The 15,581-nt window shown below is 42.4% G+C and overlaps 1 pseudogene across 1 annotated transcript; it reads left to right on the top strand.

Annotated features, from left to right (window-relative positions):
* The first annotated feature begins 1,293 nt into the window (after nt 1–1,293).
* Nucleotides 1,294–14,887, top strand: LOC101976996 (translationally-controlled tumor protein-like; annotated as a pseudogene). Its single transcript, XR_013429582.1, has 2 exons — nt 1,294–1,436; nt 13,704–14,887. The product of XR_013429582.1 is annotated as a translationally-controlled tumor protein-like (transcript).
* The last annotated feature ends 694 nt before the right edge of the window (nt 14,888–15,581 follow it).

Consider the following 15,581-nt stretch of genomic DNA (forward strand, 5'->3'; position numbering starts at 1 on the left):
TAAGGCTGTTGTTGGGACCGGAAGAGCAACGCCCAGCCGCAAGGTACCCAGCTTCCGGCTATCAAGTGTCCCACCCTTCTCCTTCCCCCACTTTCTCCCGCCCAGCCCAGAACGTCCCTCAAAACCTTCCCGGCTGCAACAGTTCCGTCCGCCTGAAGGTTCTCAAGCAAGGTCAGGGACTTCCACCTTTCCTCGCTCGTCCAAGAGGGATTTTTAAAGCTTGTTTAGTTCTCTGGGTCTTGTAGTTTATAGTGTCTCCGTGGTGTCTGTCTTGCTTTCTGCAGTCTAAGGCTTAATATAACAACTATTATTATTAATTATTGATAATAGATAAGTGAACGATGCTGAGCCCTTTAGTTTATTATTAATCGTGAGTCTTCAATCTACCTGTTTTTTGTTTTGTTTTGTTTTGTTTTTTTTTTTAACTAGACATCGTGGCATGGATAGCACAAACTTTGTACCCTCCAGGAATTTAAATATAATATTGGGAAGAGAAGACAAATGCCACAGGTAGATTTCACAAGCCACTCTACTCCATTTCTCTGGAGGTGTGTCTAGGAATAATTCAGACTGAATCCATGTTGCCATCTGTGAATGTTGGGGGAAAAGGGATCAATAGACGCTTCAGAAAGGAGGTGTGGCTTGAAGTGCACTTAGGAGGGCTGGGTAGCCATTAGCTAGGTGAACAGAAAAGGGACTTTCTGGTTGGAAGTGGAATAGGAGATAAGTGAGGTGAGGAACAGCATGACCAACGTGGATGGAGGGGAGGCTCACATTGGTGGGAAGTGCATGTCAGTATGTGAAGCCTCAGAGTCCTGCCTTTGAATGTGACCAGTAGCCTCGGTAAAACCACTGAATGTGATCTCCCTTCCCTAATTTTAGGCCCCACCTGAGACCTAGAATAGAGACTGAGTAATGAAGTCTTAAGGGCTGCCTTTTCTACCTCCCTCAGAGCCACTGGAAAATGGCACATGGTCTGGGCATATACATGAGGTTCAAACCAGGAAACAGGAAGCTGTCTGGAGAAGCCACATAATAGGAGAGGCCATTTGTCTTCTGTGGTGATCTTTCTGATTAAGAAAACTATGTCTAAACATGGTTAATAGCTTAGTCAACACCAGTGAAGCAGGCTGAAGAAATGTCAGTTTCGATGGGTTCTTAGTTAATAATCAGAGCAGGGCTAGAAGGGAAAGATACAATATAATAATCCAAGCAGAAGAGAAAGCATTCCCAGGGAGGACTGATTTTTATGAAAAAATACTTCATTTATTAATATTTTATTTATTATAATAGACTTTTCTTTCTGAAAAGGTAATGAAACCTATAATATTGCTTCAAAGGAGAACTGTGAAGTCATTTTAAAATTCAGGACACAGAAAGCATTAATGAAGACCTGCTGGGGGAAGCGAGTAGGAGTAGGCATCTTCTCACATCTGGTATGAAATTGATGGCTTTCTTCTCATTTGTATTGGAAACTCTGGATGAAAGATGGAGAAGACCAGGAAGACCACTGAGTGCTTTGGCCTTCTTCTCACAATTCTCCTCTCTAAATGCTATATTAATTTCTCTTCTTTTCATTACTTTGTAGATTCTTTGGGCTACTAAATTATTCCTTTAAAATGAAATAGACCTTACTGGAAAGAGGAAGAATGATAGGAGGGCAATGAAGAGAGATCAGAAGGATTCCAAGGATTGGGGCATTGTTTTTTTTTTTTGTACTGGGAATTGAATCCCAGGGCACTTTACCATTGAGCTACGTCCCCCAATTTTTAAAAAGTTTGAGACAGGGTCTCCCTAAGTTGCTGAGGCTGGCCATGAACTTGTAATCCTCCTGCTTCAGCCTCCTGAGTTGCTGGCATTACAGGTGTGAGTCACCACACCCTGGCTGGTTTGGGGCAGCTTGAGGGAGGGAGCCTGAGCTGATCTTCAGGAAGACCCCTGGGTGTGGGAGGACCTTGAAGGGGCATCAACAAGGAGCTTGGAGCACACTAGTCATAAATTTTGTATAATGTGCAGTCAGTGATAATTGTACAGAAAACATTGTGTAGTGCCAGATATCATGAGGGGACTGTTTCAGTACTGGTGAGGGTGTTCTAGCTTTCTTTTGAGACCTAACAAGCTATCAAAACTTAGAGACTTAGTTAAAAAAATTTTGAGCACTCTCTTAGCATGATGGGAGAAAGTACAGACTCTGGAGTCAGAATGGTATCATATCTTCCCACCTAAATGGCCTTGCAATTGCCACTTAGCCTCTCCAAGTGTCAGTTTTCACATCTGTAGAATAGGAAAAATTTCTTATGGGATTTTATGAGGTTTAAGTGACATCATATATCTAAGTGCTCATTAAACTATGTTGGTGCTAGTGTTGTTTTTATTTCTATGGGAACAATATCTCCACGTGTTGGTGCACAAAGCTGTAGCAGGTGTAGTTCCTGTTCTCAAGCATCTTAGTGAGACAAATCTACAATACCGATGGGTACAATAACAATGCACAGTAGCTGTGGCAGGTGCTGGCTTAGTATAGGAGTTTACTGGATGGGAAAGGACATGATCCCAGGCTTTATATTAGGTGAATGTGATAAAGGAATAGAAGAACATTCCAGGCTGCAGAGAAAGCAGAGGAGATGAGGAGATAGAACTTAAGGGATACTGTAGGGGTATCAAATAAGGTCCTTGTTGGGGAGGGAGGTTAGTTGAGCCTGGAGAACACGTTGGACGGACTAGAAGTTTTGAAATTCCATCCTAAGCCCTTTATCCTGTTTGCCAGTTTCTTTTCATACTTTTCTACTGAAATATTTTAAAAAGAGCTGGATGGAGTCCAAAGTGACCACTGCTAGTAAGACATTTAATTGAAGTGTCATATTTCACCTCAGAAATTCACAATTTAAAAATTTTTCCCATTGATGTCTCCATGTTTATTATTTTTTTATTTTATTTTATTTTTTAAAATATTTTTTGGTTGTAGTTGAACATAATACCTTTATTTTATTTACTTATTTTTATGTGGTGTTGAGGATCGAACCCAGTGCCTCACATGAGTGCCTCACACGAGTGAGGCAAGCACTCTACCGCTGAGCCACAACCCCAGCCCTCTATTATTATTTTTTAAATATTTTTTTGGACACAATACCTCTTTTTATTTATTTTTATGTGGTGCTGAGGATCAAACCCAGGACCTTGCACATGCTAGACAAGCGCTCTACCACTGCGCCACAGCCCCAATCCTGCTTCCCATCTATGTTCTTGAGCATCCTCTCCTCCCTTCCCAACAATCCTGTGAGATTCTGCAAATCCTTCTGATGAGTTTACATATGGCCTAAGGTAACCATTGTCCATTTCTATAGCTTATTATAAAAACATCTCTAGCAAATGCAATTATTGAAAATGTGCAGATTATACAGTACTAGCCTGATTTTTAACACTTTAAATTAATCAAATAAATGGCTTACAGACTTATTAAAATTAAGGGTAAGTCTATAGTCTTAGTTATGCTGGGATTTAGTTTATTTTTATATGTGCTTTACCACTGAGCCATAACCCCAACCCTCCATGTTTATTTTTAATGTAATCTTTTAAAATACTTATCACTGAGTAAAAGAGAAGGATCTGGGGTGATGTCCTTCAGATTCTTTTCCTCCAGCGTCATTATCACACACCATGGTAAGGACCCTGATCTTGGTGAAAGATGTGTGGCCATGTGGGGTTTGAGTGAGCCTAGACTGGAGTGAAAGCAATAGTCAAGCGGGGCATGATGCCACACAACTGTTATCTTAGTGACTTGGGTGGCTGAGGCAGGAGGATTACAAGTTCAAGGTCATCCTGGGAAACAGAACTTGTTTCAAAAAAAAAAAAAAGGCTGAGGTATAGCTCAGTGGTAGAAAGACCCAAGGTTCAAACCCCAGCACCAAGAAGAAGAAAAACATCTGTCAAATATGGGTGGTGGGCATGGAGACTGATAGCGGTTACTGTCGAAACCTGGGCCAAAGGGCTCACCAGAAATGATGAGGAAGTGATATAGAGAAGATACCTTGGTGTCTGTAGGTCTGTGTTCAAATCCAGATGCTGTCACTTTGTGGATATGTGACCTGGTGAAAGTGTGACCTTTCTCACCTTCAGACCTTTCTCAACTTGTAGGATGAAACTTTATCACAGCATCTGCTTGGGAGTTGGTAGGTAGGATTTTATTGGTTGGAAGGCTAGGAGTCTGCCTTCCTGATTCTCTTTTCCTTCTTTCTCTCCATGCTCCATGTCTTGCACCTCCAGTGTGATGGGATGAAAGCAGTAATACAGGGAAGGAAGCAATGGCTGTGCCTCCTCTTCCAACCCCTACTGTTAGTATTCCCTGTGTTCTTAACTCATTTAGTCTCAGTTCAGTTTTCACATCTATAGAGTGGGTACCACAGGATCCGAAGGAGGGAAAGACTTCAAGGAGGAGTGGAAATAGGGGGAACTGCACCCAGATGTTGTCCATGAGATTCCACAAGATCCCCAAAGAGCTTTGGAGGCGGAATTTACTGTGGTAGGAAAAATTCCTCACGAGATTCTGATGAGATCACGTGTGAGTACTCAATAATATCTAAGTCATTTAAATTATTCTAAATATCTTGCATTTTTAAAATGGTCACACTCCCATCTCCCATTCAGCTCTGGTTGCTGTCCTCTTTTGAACTCTTTACAGATTAGCTTCACCAGGGACTTTCTGACTCACTGTCTCTACTTTTTAACCTCTCATTTTCTTTTAAATTCAAGACTGACTTTTTCTCCTACCACAGTAAATGCTGCCTCCAAAGGTCTTTGGGGATCTTGTGGAATCTCATGGACAACCTTTGGGGCACAGTTACCCCTATTTCCACTCCCTCCTTGAAGTCTTTCCTTCCTTCGGATCCTGTGGTACCCACTGTTCTGGCTTTCCTCCTGCCACTTTGGCCACTCCTTATTAACCTTCCTATGCCCTTTTTCTTCTGCTGCAGTTAAAGACGATTTTCTCTGAGGTCCCGTGATCATCTTCTTTACACTTCTCACTTTTCTCCTAGAATCGTTTTATTGACCCTTGGTTTGAACTGCCATCTGCAGCAAAAATCGTTCTCTGAGTCTTACATCATTATAGTCAACTGCCTTGTGAGAGCCTCTACTTGGATCCCCTTGTCCCAAATCTTGCAATTTGCTTCTTTTCTGTTTCAAGTTTTAGAAAATGTCACTACCATTCATTGCCCTAGATGGCTATCCTTCTGTATTCCTTTTATCTTATTGTCCATGTGAAAGCAATCACTAAGTCCTAATTTCATCACCCAAAGTGCTCTAGAATCTCTTGTTTTATCCACTATAGTGTTATTCTCTTGGATCAGATTTCCATCATCTCATTTGGGCTAATACCTTGGCTTTTTACTAGTGTCTCTAGTTGAAGAACTACTCATTCTCTCTATATTGCTGGAGTTGCGCCCCTACCTGGAAATTTCCAGTGGCTCTCTATTGTCCCTAAGACAAAGACCACACTCCTGTACACGTTTATAATGTAAGGTGCTCATACTGTGGCCTTGCTTACCTTCCTAGCCATACCCCTCACTACTCCTTCAAGGCTCCAAACACACTGAACACCTTGCAGTTAATTGTACAGCTTATATTCAGATCTTGGTGCACATTGGTTCTTTCAATGGTATCTTGCAACTCTTCCAACTCTTTTGTGAGGAAAATATACTAAGCCTCAGGCTCAGTTTCTCTTATGTTCCTTTGATAGTTCTTTCATGAACCTGTGCTCTTGCTGCATCTTGTAAAATCCTCTGTGTTCTTAGTCTGTCAAACTTGGGACCTCATTAGGATTACTTTAATCTTAATGAGCTATGAGAATGTAGACACTAAAGAGGTAAAAATTTTGTCATTTTCTATTTATTTGCTGTTTGTTTCAATTTGAGTACTACTCAGAGTATTAGGTAGATTGCTTCCATTTGCTTTTATTTGTCTTCAATGAATCTTCAATGAACCAACATATTGTGGGCCCAAGAGCAGGCATAGATTGCTTGATGATAAAGATGTAGAGAGGATTTCTCAATATCCTTTTGCCAGTTCCTGAGGATGATTATTCTACCAAATAGAAATAGGAGGCTCTGATTCCCTTTCCATGTATTCTCATTATCTCTGTCAGAAATTATGGGTTCATAATGACATAGAATCAAACTTTTCCCTCTGAAGTGTAGTCTGAGAGCTCAGAAAATGATATGATATTCTTTTTAAAAGTACCATTTTTCCCTCTCTCTCCCCTCCCTCCCTCTTTCTTTCTTTCCCTTCCCCTCCCCTTCCCCCTCTCCCTCCCCCCCTCTGTCTGTCTTTCTTTCCCTAGGATTGAACCCTAAAGGTGCTTACCCACTGAGCCACACCCCCAGGCTTTCTAATTTTTTATTTCAAAATGGGGTTTGCTAAGCTGCTTAGGGCCTCACTAAATTGCTGAGACTGGCTTTGAATTTGTGATCTTCCTCCCTTAGCCTCCAGAATTGCTGGGATTACAATCATGAGCCATTATGCCCAGCTAATACCATTTCTAATGTTATTTCCTCTTCTATATCATTAATAGAACACAACTTCCAACCCTTGAAGCACTTGAGTTAGCAATTTTTTTTTTTTTTTGGAGAAAGACTGCCTCCTTAATTTCTATGGCTCCCCCAGCTCTCATTTTATCCCTGGATATGTTGTGTTTCCTGAATTATTGCAGGGCTTTCTCACGCCACATTAGTGTGGATTTGTTTGTAGTTTCTAAGATGTTGGACTGTTAGAGCTTCGATGGAGCTCCATTAGTCTATTAAATTCCCACACCCGTTAGGCATGAGAAAAAAACGCACTTAAAAAAGAAAAACAATCTCTCAGACCCCATTACAAGATCAGAATCTTAGAGTGGGCCCGGGAACCTACATGTTAAACTTCACTTCCCCAGTGATTCAGGTAATTAGCTCATTAGTGGCCTAGGAAACCTATCTAAGTCTCAGACTTACAAGGAGAGAATGAAAGTTACATGCCTTGTCCAAGGTCATATGAACTGGTTGCAAGTCCAGAATTAGCACCATGGATTTCTGACTACATTATCATTCTTCCACAGACAGGTGGAAGACAAAGGTTCCTGTGGGACCTTTGTCTTTACATTCAGATCTTTGTAACATAGACTCCAGATTTACTTTAGTCATTATCTCTAAGTGGCCCTGCTTAACTGATCTCATGCCTGTGTCTGATCTGACCCAGTGAATAGATCCAAGCTGTCTTCATTACAGAGCATGGCATACTACAGCCTTTCAATAAATATTTGTTGAGTGAAGTCAATGAAGCAAGAAAGAATCTCAGGTGGTTTTGAATTAATGATCCAAGATGACATTATTCTTTTCCTAAGGTGGCAATACTCCAAGAAGGAATTGGGGAACCACCCATTCCTTGGCAAGGGAGGATGAATGATATTTTTCTGGATGTTAATCATGGGAAAGTTGGCAAGGGGGGAAGGCAATTGTAATTTTAAAAAGTCACATACAATTTAATTGCTGTGTTAAAGATTGATAGTTGTTCTCAAAATTTTTTTTTATGTGGTACTTGGGATTGAACCTAGGGGTGCTCTACCACTGAACTACATCCTAGGCTCCCCTTTTAAAATTTTTCATTTTGAGACATGGTCTTGCTGAGTTGCCAAGTCTGGCTTTGAACTTGTGATCCTCCTGCCTCAGCCTCATAAGTAGCTAGGACTACAGGCATGGCCACTGTGCTTGATTGACTTCTAATTTTTAACTGAGCACATGGCTGCTAATAATAAGGACTACATTTTCCAGTGTCTCTTGGATCTAAGTTTGGGTGACTGGAATCTAAGTGGAACATGCAACAGCTTCAGATGCTTTCCTTAAAAGATGTGCCTCTTGCCCCTTTCTTCTGCATGCTTACCTGCATCTTGGATCACAGGTGTGATGGATGAATTGAGAACTGAGTTCTCAACCTTGACATGATTCACGATTTGGGATTGGATAATTTTTTCTGGTACTGTGGATAGGGGCTTGGATAATGCTTTGTCATCACAGAATATAGGACACTTAGCAGCATCCCTGGCCTCTACTCTTTAGATGCTGGTGACACCTGCTTCCCCAGTGGTGATAATCAGAAATAACTTCAGATATTTGTCAGTTGTCCTGTGGGAGGCAAAATCACCCTGATTGACAGCTATAGATCAGAAGGTGCCCTTGGAATTGGTAGAAGGAGGCTGAGTCCCTGGGCTGGTAGAGCACAACCGTCATATCAGTCTCTGGCGGCCTACCTCTGTACTCCCACATGGAAGAGAAAAATATTTCTCTGGTTCAAGCCACTGTTGAGTTTATGTTACTTGCAGTCATACATAATCTAATAAATCCAATTGCTATTTTTCTTTAGCATCTATTGAAAATAAATCTCAATAAATTTATTTGATTGGGAGGCTATACAAACAGAATGAGAAAATATTATAGGGGTCCATGAGTTTAAAGATGTTTAACTCAAATGTTAAGCATTAGTTGATTAGTTGGGACTCTTAGTTAAAAGGGCCAGTTATGCTTTCTACATTAGCTTAAGCAGAAAAGATGAGGATACTCACAATCAAAGAAAAACCTGCAGGAATCAAGGAATCTCTGAGGAGTTTAGGGACAGGAACCAGAGACCTGAGGCTTCTAGAACACCACCTCCCACCACCACTCTGTTTCTTTTAACCCATTGCCTCACTCTCTCCTACTCCAGATGACTTTCTTTCACACAGTAGGGAATATGGCCATTGACAGCCTTAGTCTCACAGTCCCAACAGCCAGACCACCATCAGCTCCAGCTCCAGGACTGAGATCAGCATATACCCATCTTGATTAATCCCTGTGCTTAAGATGAAGTGCAGTGATTGTCCCACACTAGCTCATAGGGGCCCCCCTCTGTAGTCAGAAGTGACCAGAAGTGTCAGGGGTGGGCACGGACTTGCCAAAGATAATAGCTATTTTGCTCCTATGTCACACATTCCCTAACTCTCATGTACACAATCTCAAAAATCTCAAACGTGTCCCCACTTAAAGTAATAGTGCATTGTTCACACCTCCTTCCCTTGGGAGAGAACCAAGGTCTACTGAACACCAGGTACCCTTCTCTCTCAGACCTGGGTATATTCCCATGCCTTGCAGAGGGATAAATATGTCACTCCAATGCGCCATATGTAACCACAATGGGGGAGAAACAACAATAAAAACTCTCATTTAAAAAATCAGGAAGTGTGCAGGAGAGGACAGGCACTGGCCCAGAGGATACCATATACTGCCTGTCAGGAATAATGAGTGGTCAGTCGGTTTGTCAGCTCATTGTCTGGCCATGAGTGAGTCCTCTGTCAGCCCGTGTTTCTTCCCTGCTTATGGGGATCTTCCATCCAGGGTTCAGCTGGGCCGTCCCTGAGGAGCAGCAGGGAGGATTTGGCTGCCAGGTTTATCTACTTAGAGTTCCCCTGCTCCCTGGCATGGGCTCTGGGGACTGGGGTTTGCCTTGGGAATGATAATCACAAGGTCCTGCTTGCTCAGCCTAGGGTTTCTCTAGCTTCATTAAATGGTGGCATTTGGGGGGATCTACTGGTGGGTAAATAGTGATATTGAATTTGGGTCCCGTCCTTGTAGTTGTGTTTCTTAATTCATTTCCCTAGATCTCAGCTTCATAGCTTTATTGGCTTTTGCCTTACCTCCAGGGACAGAGGGAACTTATTTCCCACCAAGCCCCCTGGCATTTGGGTGGTGAGGGCAGGAGCACTGAACAAAGTCCAGCTAACCCTAGCTTTTCTTCCCAGCTGGCTCTGTCCTACTCAGTGGGGCCCCATGAAAGCATGTGGGAAACTCAGTGGGCACCCACTCTCACACCAGTCTCCGTCACTTGTCACTTGGAAGCACCTTAGGCTAAGAGATATGTAACTCATAAAAAAGACTTAGAAAGTTGCCCTCATGGGCTCAGGCAGCAGGCTCTGGGATATCTGGACAGAACATTCTGTGACTGTGAGTATTTGGAGCATGGTCTAGAAGGGGTCTCGGTCTCCTGGTGGCTCCCCTTTTCCTTGGCTCTGTGGGCTCCTTATTTATAGGAAAAGGCCAGAGGAAGGTCAGACTGGGAAAGCCTAGTGGGTAGGGCCAGGGCCCTTCCTATTCAGGTCTATATCAGTATTGCTTTTGTCCCTAAACTGCTCCCAAGTGAATGACACTTAATCACAAGCTGGAGCTGCCAATCCTTTTTTCTTTTTCTTTTTTTTAAGTATTGGCAAGGAATGAATTTATAAAAGAAGGTGTTTGAGAAGGCCCTGGGGAATTAGATTTCCCTGTTTCTCTTAATCCTCCCAGGTAGCCGATTCCTAGTCAGAACATTAGTTTTAGTACAGCTCAGGCAGAGATACCCAGCAGGTTCTGGGCTTTTTGGGGTTTGGGGGAGGGGGCGGGCAGGAGGCAGGATGAACCAGGTTAAGGGAGCATGAAAAGAAGCTGAAAACTATTGCTGAAAGTGGCAGTAGTAAAAATCCCTCTTACCTCACCTACTTCCCAGTCTCCTCTAGTTTACCCTATTGATAGAAGCCAACAGGCAAAGGAAAACTATGGGTTGTGGAATCCCAGCCCCAGCTGTTACACAACAGAGTATGAGAGGGCGAGTTTGGAGCTGAGATCTAGTAAATAGCTTACTAACCTGCATGGGTAGGGAGCACGGCCATTCAACCTTCAGTGGAGTCTTGGAACATTGGCTAAAAAGAGAAAGAGACACCTCAGCATGCCCATATATCCTGCTTTAGTGTAAGAAGGAAAATAGTAGTCAGAACTCTCTAATATCATAACTTTTTTTTCCTATCAAGCCTCCCCTAATTTTTTTTAATATAATATCTTTATCTTATTTATTTATTTTTATGTGGGGCTGAGAAATGAACCCAGGGCCTGTGCTAGGTGAGCGCTCTACCATTGAGCCACAACCCCAGACCTCCCCTAAATCTTTAGCTGTTGGGACACATGGTTTGTGTCACAGTATGTATAACATCAGTTCAGAGTTTAGCCATGTGTGGCAAAGACTGTCAGATTTCTGCTGTTTCTTGAGTCATCCTATTCCATCTTCTAGAGTGTAATGTCTCTTGCAATATTTTTGTATCAATTTGGGTTCTTGGTTGCCACAATAGAAACAGATTCTGATGAACTGAACTGAGTTTATTGTAAAGACATGGGGACAGTTCATGACATCAAAGTAATAGTAATCTGGTCTTGAAAGTGAGAAAAACCAGGATGGCTTTGGGTATCTCCTGACCTTTCATTGTTGTCAGACCCAGCTCCAACTTCCCTCTAGCCTGGGATGTCTACTTAGATCTCAGATTCCTGTGGGGGAGAATCTGATTGAGCCAGGTGGCTGTGCATTGGGTCAAGGCCTGTGCTCTGGGATTGTTCTATAATAGACCAGGTCTGAGTCACTTGACTCCGCTGTGTCTGAGAGTTGGGTATAGAGACTGGTGGTCCCAAGGAAACCCTGTGGAGAGGAAGGAAAAGGGAGGTACTGTTACCAGCAGAAGGTGGGAAGAATGCTGGGAAGAAAAACACCAATGGCCATCTGAGCAGCCAAACTGGAATTTCTAGATTATGTGAAGTGGAAGTAACGATGTTGTAAATGGCATGGAGGAGGAAAGCTGCTTCTTCACCCACCAGGATTCTTGGCCCCACAAACTGCCCTGCGGACATAGGCCCACACCTTATTGGACTTTTGATCTCCTTCTCCTCACTAGCTTCTCCCTTCACCGTGACGGGTGATCAGCCAGGGTGGGGGTTATGTCTTACACTGTGCATTGTCCTTGGTTTCCTTCTGCGTGTCCACCCTCCTTGTTCATTTCCTTCGCATGATCTGTGCTGTTCCTGCATGACAGCCTCTTTCGGATTTGTCCACTCAAATTAATCTTTCTCAAATCCCTTTCCTAGGACTTGCTCTTACAGACTATCAAGTGGGAAGAGACTGGATAGAAGCTAATTCAACCAGGGTTTTAATATCTGAAATGTTTTTATATCTGAAGTCCCAGGCCAACCCATCTATAGACTTGGAAGAAATGATACTTTGCTTTAATTTACAGACTTACCTTCTTTTTGAATATATCACCTACCATGTGACCATCAGGGCCTGTCAATACATGGCGTCTTAATAAGAGATCATTTATTTTAACCCTAGCAGTGGTTCTGGAAAGGGCAGGAGTTGAAGGATTCAGGAGGAACTCACAGGAGCCTCCAAAACAAGTCCAGGTGAATCAAGGAGGAAATGTGTCAGAACACAGGCAGAGTTCACCTCTTCAGAAGCCATCCTTGGTTACTGCAGGGTCTTCTGAACTTTCAGCTAATTTTGTGTAAGAGAGCCCCTTGGAATCATCTTAGTGCTTTTAAAGTTCAGATCTGCCAGATCCAATATGGGTTTGGAACAATTCAATTTTTTCCAAGATCCTTAGGCATAATTTGGATAAATGCTCCTGGTTGAGAAACTTGTACAGCATATATGAGGTGCCTGGGGCTAGAACTTGAAAAATGGAGTCCACAGAAGAAATCCAGCCCTCAGGGGTGCTTTATTTGGCCAACGTAGTGTTAAAATATCTGAATTTGAAGCTGGAGGTGATGCATACTTGTAATCTTAGTGATGAGGAGGCTGAGGCCCTAAGAAACTTATTGAGACCTTATTATTATTTATAAATAAACAATATAGCTGGGCATGGTGGCACATGCCTGTATGACAGCAGATAGGGAGGCTGAGGCAGGAGGATCATTAATTCAAAGGCAGCCTCAGCAAAATTGAGGTGCTAAGCAACTCACTGAGACCCTGTCTTTAAATAAAATACAAAATAGGGCTGGGGATGTGGCTCAGTGGTCAAGTGCCCCTGAGTTCAATCCCTGGTATCCCCCAAATTAAAATAAAATAAACAATATAAAGGGCTGGAGATATAGCTCAGTGGAAGAGTGCCCTCAGCCTCAATTCCCAGTACCAAAAAAGGGGACCCCCTCAGGAATTTGAATCTTTTAGTGAAGGGACACAGAATCCAATTTGCTACAGTCCCCACTGTTCCCCATAACCCTATAATTAGGTATTGTGCTTTTTTCATTGTTTATGACTGATGAGCATTTATATCTCCCAGAGGGTCATCCTGCATGTGGGCACACTGGCAGGCAGCTCACTTGTGCCAATGGTACTGACCCAGCACTGACTCTTCTTGAGGCCCTTCTTCAGGTGCTGCCATCAGCACAACTTTATAATACATGAGGAAAGTCAGTCTCCTCTCTCTGTTGCTGTGCTATGATTATTTTAAAACGTGATGGACTCAAAGTGCACAGGGACAGTGTTCCTGGGAAGGTGTAAACTGATAGCTAATGTCTTTGAACTGATGGAGTCGAGACAGAAGCTCTAGAATCATCAAGCTCAGGCTCCAAATGGAACATGAGAGAAAAGGATTGTTATCCTTGAATTTGAAGGGAAGATTGGATTCTGCAGAAGTTGAGTTCCTGTTGGATGGCTCAGTACCATCCGAGTTACCTTGGAGATTTTATAACCTCTAAGATCTCAGGACTGAGTGCTAGTATTTGTGAGGACCACAAATACAAGTCATATATGCAATTTAGGATTTTATACTGTCCATGTAAAAAAGGGTTTAAAAAGTGAGATTAATACTGTGAAACTTTTCTGCTCACTCCTCGCTCTGTCCCCCCTCTCAGCCCCCCTCAGGCTCCAATGGGCTAGCTCCTAGCTCCGAGCTCCTGCTAAACTAGCACAATCGCAATCAAGATTACCTACTGGACCTTATCACCCATGATGAGATGTTCTCCGCCGACATTTACAAGATCTGGGAGATCGTGCACGAGCTCTGCCTGGAGGTGGAGGGCAAGATGGTCATTAGGACAGAGGGTAACATTGATGACTCACTCACTGGTGGAAATGCCACCACTGAAGGACCCGAGGGTGAAGGTACCCAAAGCACAGTAATCACTGGTGTTGATATTGTCATGAACCATCACTTGCAGGAAATCAGCTTCACAAAAGAAACATACAAGAAGTACATCAAAGATTACATGAAAACGATGAAAGGCAAACTTGAAGAACAGAGACCAGAGAGAGTAAAACCTTTTATGACAGGGGCTGCAGAACAAATCCAGCACATCCTTGCTGATTTAAAAAATTGCTAGTTCTTCATTGGTGCAAACATGAATCCAGATGGCATGGTCGCTCTCCTGGGCTACCATGAAGATGACGTGACCTCATATATGATTTTCTTTAAGGATAGTTTATAAATGGAGAAATGTTAATAAATTTGGCAGTTACTTTGGATCTATCATCTGTCATCATAACTGGCTGTGCTTGTCATCCACACAACACCAGGACTTAAGACAAATAGAACTGATGTCATCTTGAGCACATTTATTTTGACCGTGGTTATCCGGAGTGGAGGCATTGCTTTTTAAGAAAACATGTCATGTAGGTTGTCTAAAAATAAAGTGCATTTAAACTCTCTTGAGAGAAGTTCTCTTAGTTTAATACAAGTTTGAACTATATCCAGCCTGTAGTATTCCTGGAGAAGCTAGAGCCTGATTGTAGGCCACCAGTAGAAAGCTGACTGTCTTTAGATAACTCCTGGAGTGAAAACTACTTCTGCAACTGGAATCTAAAAAACAAGAATCAAAGTTTTAATTCTGACTTGTAATAAAGGGAAAGAGCATGCTCATAGCAGTATCAACATTTGAAGAGTGGAACCTTACATGTTGCATCACTTATAATGGAAGTAGTTAACCCTGGAAGAGGTTACCAAAAGAATAAAGAAATACTAACTCAGTTGAAAGAAAAAAAAAACCTTTGGAAATTCTTATCATTTTAACATTTGATCAATACAAAAATTGTTGAGGTACTTTGCTTTTTTGTGAGTGCGTTTGAAATCCAGTGTGTACTTTACACATGGAGCATATCTCAATTTGGACTAGGTTCATTTCAAAGTGATACGTATTGCTAATTGCTACCTTAGTCAGCAGGCAGATTTAGCCCCTCACTGAGAGGCCAGCCTGGCCTCTCAGATTTTACCCAACATGGGGGACTCAGAATGTAGAAAGGCCTCATTGTTGATTCTGTGGACTGCTTGCCTGTGCTTTTACTGCCCCAAGGTACACTTGCCTTTGGGCCACTGACTCATGTCCTAGCTGCCATTGTTTCCTGTGGTCTGAGGGACTTAATTTTAGCTGGGTTTCCTGGCACTGTGACAACTTTCCTCTGTGCTTCATTTCTTCCCTTTCAAGTCCTTGCCTGCCACTGCAGTATAATTCAAAGCTTCAATGGGCTGCAATCCAGTGGACCTAACCCAAACAGGAAACTGGATTTCTCATTGTTTATCTGAAACCGTGAACCAGAAAATGTTGGACACTTGTTTTTAGTGCTTCATTGAGTTGAAACTGAATCAAAATACAACTATTTCAAACAGCATCTCAAATATGGAATGATTTAGAAGCTTCAACTGTTAGCTTGAGATAATAAATTAGAACATGAATTGACCCTAAGCTTTCCTCACCTGATCATTATCACTAGAAGTAGGAAAGTTACTCTTTTGCTTA

Source organism: Ictidomys tridecemlineatus, chromosome 13 (genome assembly GCF_052094955.1).
Source record: "Ictidomys tridecemlineatus isolate mIctTri1 chromosome 13, mIctTri1.hap1, whole genome shotgun sequence".
NCBI lineage: Eukaryota > Metazoa > Chordata > Mammalia > Rodentia > Sciuridae > Ictidomys > Ictidomys tridecemlineatus.